Source organism: Bos taurus, chromosome 28 (genome assembly GCF_002263795.3).
Source record: "Bos taurus isolate L1 Dominette 01449 registration number 42190680 breed Hereford chromosome 28, ARS-UCD2.0, whole genome shotgun sequence".
In the NCBI taxonomy this organism is placed as follows: domain Eukaryota; kingdom Metazoa; phylum Chordata; class Mammalia; order Artiodactyla; family Bovidae; genus Bos; species Bos taurus.
Window position 1 is genome coordinate 1,137,900 of NC_037355.1, and position 4,070 is coordinate 1,141,969.

General features: G+C 50.4%; 1 long non-coding RNA gene across 1 annotated transcript; it reads left to right on the plus strand.

Moving 5' to 3' along the window:
* Positions 1-279: 279 nt before the first annotated feature.
* LOC132344159 (uncharacterized) lies at positions 280-1,732 on the plus strand. The gene is made up of 3 exons (XR_009493296.1): positions 280-367; positions 1,300-1,361; positions 1,626-1,732. It is a non-coding gene; the product is annotated as an uncharacterized lncRNA (long non-coding RNA).
* The last annotated feature ends 2,338 nt before the right edge of the window (positions 1,733-4,070 follow it).

The window sequence follows — 4,070 nt, forward strand, 5'->3', positions numbered from 1 at the left end:
AATTAGTTCCTGCTTTGCTACAAGGCTGTTTCCAATTTACAGTGCAGCTCACACCCCAGCTTCCCTGCATTTGGCACATGTATATCTGACCACCTGCTGCCTCTGACAGTGTGCCTCAGAAGCTCATGACTTAGGAGGCTTCATTGCTCACTTGGAGGAGACACAAAATGACAGAATCAGAGTCTCTCCTCCGTCATAAAAGCCGTATGTCACACCCTCCCATTCTGAGCATCTGCATTCATATGGAACCCTGACAGCTGGAGACTTTCCCCAGGTTGCCCAAATGGTAAGAGATGGAGCTAGATTTTAGTCTGGCCTGTCTCCCTTCAAACCAGTGTTTTTCTCCTCCGCAGCCACAAATCCAGAGGTGAGGTGTCATTTGCCACTTGACACCAAGTCACCCAGCCCCATGCAGAGTTAGAGCCTGTTCCCCCATCAGGGCTAAGCCACTCTGCCCTCTAGTTCTGCAAGGATGGTGGACAAATTGGCTGCCCTCCTCCCTTCAGCGCTGTTGGTGTGTGGGTGGTGGCTGCTGCTGCTGCTGATAAGCACTTCAGTCGTGTCCGACTCTGTGCGACCCCACAGACAGCAGCCCACCAGGCTTCCCCGTCCCTGGGATTCACCAGGCAAGAACACTGGAATGGGTTGCCATTTCCTTCTCCAATGCATGAAAGTGAAAAGTGAAAGTGAAGTTGCTCAGTTGTGTCCGACTCTTCACAACCCCATGGACTGCAGCCCACCAGGCTCCTCCGTCCATGGGATTTTCCAGGCAAGAATACTGGAGTGGGGTGCCATTGCCTTCTCCGGTGGGTGGTGGCTACACACCCACAAAAGAGAGGCAGCTAGTGAGTCAAGTGGTGGCTAGTGTGTCCCCTCTGAATGAGCCCTGAGATGGCATGACTGCCCACTTCCTTCCCCTACTCCACAGCTTTTGGCTGAACCCCCCTGAGTTCTTCAATTCATCTTCCCTAAGCCTGAGCCCTGGAGAAGGCAATGGCACCCCACTCCAGTACTCTTGCCTGGAAAATCCCATGGACTGAGGAGCCTGGTAGGCTGCAGACCATGGGGTCGCTAAGAGTCGGAAATGACTGAGCGACTTCACTTTCACTTTTCACTTTCATACATTGGAGAAGGAAATGGCAACCCACTCCAGTGTTCTTGTCTGGAGAATCCCAGGGACGGGGGAGCCTGGTGGGCTGCCGTGTATGGGGTCGCACAGAGTCGGACACGACTGAAGCGACTTAGCAGCAGCAGCAGCAGCAAGCCTGAGCCCTCTCCCCTCCTGGCCATCTCCCACAGTGTCCAAGTTGGTCAGAGTCTTATACCTACATCTGAAGTCCAGAACTCAAAACCTGGAAGAGGTGAGTGCCTGCTGTCTTCCCCCCAGGCTGAGGAGGAGCAGGCAGACAGGCCAACATCCCCAGGGCCGGGGAAGGGAGGGCCCACAGGTCGGGCCCCAGTAGCAGGACAGATTTCTTCTGGAGGAAATGCCCGCCACCCTCTCTGGGCCCTGAGCGACTCTCCCCTGAACCACATCCTGGAAGGTTTCTGTGGATTCTGGCCAGGGGTCTGAGAGCCTCAAACGGCAAACCCTCACCCCTTTACCAAGTATCACTCTATTGCAGGATGCTGCCTGGGATGTGTCCAGGGCTGGATTTCACACTTTGAGCAGTGAGAATATGCAGATCGCTGAGCACGGTGAATGGAAGTGGGCCGCCCACCACACCTGCAGGTCTGGTGAGCTGTGAGTCTCCTCAGACATTTGACTGTGACCCTGATCCTCCCTCCAGGCTGAGTGGAGGGTGTTCTTGAAACAGACAAGAGTCTCTGCTGCAGAGAAGCTGTCTACAGTATGAGGTCACTTCTTATTACAGCTTTCCCCAGGGTGGATGCTGCATGCGGCACACAAAAGATCAGCCTTTCCCTTCCCATCATCACAGCATTAATATCAAGCACCCACCTAGTCCTCTACTCTGCCCAGTTAATGAAGTTCTGTTCTCAAAGCTTTGGAAAGAAGTTTTAATAAGGATGGTCAGGTCTGGCCAGCAGGCTCTTGTCAAGGGATCCAGGCAGAATTTTTTCCAGTGGAAGGTCTGCAACAATTTATTCCGGTCAGACTGCTACTAAGCCACAGGAGATGTTGCTGCCATCAGGGTATCAGATTGTAAATGACACTCTGATAAAGACATTGTGCTGGATCCTTCACAGTTCTATACACAGAAATTCTAATTTATTCGCCCTCTAGGCTCTCCAGGAACAGGGGTGGAACGTCCTGCTCTCACTCCCACTGTGATGACTGCCCAGTGACTTGCGAATTAAGGTTAGAGCTCAAGAATATCTAAAGATTCCACTGTTTCATCTGTGAGTCCTTTCTAATGACTTTTTATCAAGTAATGCGTGTATGCTAAGTGGCTTCAGTAGGGTCCGACTCTTTGCAACCCCATGAGCTGTAGCCCACCAGGCTCCTCTGTCCAGGCAAGAATTCTCCAGGTGAGAATACTGTACTGGATTGCTATGCCCTCCTCCATGGGATCTTCCCAACCCAGGAATTCAACCCTTCTCTCCTATGGCTCCTTCCTTGCTGGTGGACTCTTTACCACTGAGCCACCTGGGAAGCTCTTCTTGAAAAATAGGACTTTCCAATTGCTTTCCAAATCCCTTGACTGTGACTCAAAGATGAACTCACTCCCTTGCTATTGAGGGAGGAGAGAGGAGGAGGGAAAGCTGGTCCTCCCTCAGCAGTAGAAAGACCGGTCACTTCTGGACCCTGTCAGCTCCTCACTGTGGCTTCTCAAATACCTATTTTAGAGATGAGTGAGAAAAGCCTGGGGAGGCTGAACAACTCCAAGATCAGAAAGAAAGTCAGTGGGTGAATCCAGAAATAAACCTAAGGAGTCCAAGCTCAGGTCAAGGTCCCTCTCTTTCCATCCAGCATGGCTTTGCTCAGAAGACCTGAGTTTGTAAGCATCCTCGGTGACAGGGAGAGACTGGATGGTGCTCAAGGCCAAGGTTCTTGGCAGGAGAGCTCCAGAGACACTTTTCTCTGGTGGTGCAGAGACACACCAAACTTCTGAGAGCTGAGCCCCGTTCCTAACACTACTGCCATTGGGAGGGGTCTGAGGACAGTCTGGGGCCACTCCTCTGAGGCTCAGCATGCCTGCATTCCTCTCCCTGGGGCCCCCAACTCCCACTGGGCAGGACATGGCCTTGGGCAGCTTCCAGATTATCCTTCTTAAAGAAGGGGTCTTTCCAGTGCTTCAAGCTTGTGGTTTGAGGTGAAACAAGTACACTGGTATAAGCACAGGAAGTGAAGTGAAGACAGGGGCTGTGGCTTCCATCCTCAGCTGAAATTAAACTAGAAACAACGGAGAGTTTTTATAATGAGCCTGGGTCACTTCTCCTTGACCTCGTGCTGCAGGTCTGGCAAGAAACCTGATGGTCAGGAAAAGCACCTCTGCTAGTGACAGCCTACTGGATCTAGCACCCTTATCGCCGAATACTAGCTCTCTCACCTGACCTGAGCATCCACCTGACTCCTTTCATGGTGGAGAAGTCACTTAACCTGTCTGGGGTCATCCAGGCAGAGGAAGCCCTGAGGCATTTACTTCTGGAACAAATGCTTCCATTGTGTTACTGAGTTCCATGTCTCATCTCAGCACTTTATAGGCACTAATTCCTTAAGCCTTAAAAGAATCCTATTGGGCAGGTCCCATTGTTGTCTCCACTTTAAAAGTATGGGGGTTTTCCTGGTGGTCCAATAATTAAGATGCCATGCCACTGCAGGGACACTGGTTCAATCCCTGGTTGGGGAACTATAATCTCACATGCCATGCAGCATGGCCAAAAAACTAAAAATAAAATAAAAAATAAAGATAATATATCCCTTCTCACCACTCTTTTTCAGTGTTGTGCTGTAACTTACAGTGCAATAAGAAAAGGAAATAAATGATATAAGATTGAGAAGGAAGAAATAAAGCTGTCTTTGTTCATAGAGGGCATGACTATCCATGTAGAAATCTGAAAGAATCAACAACAATGACAAAAACACTCCTGGAATGAACACACAATTA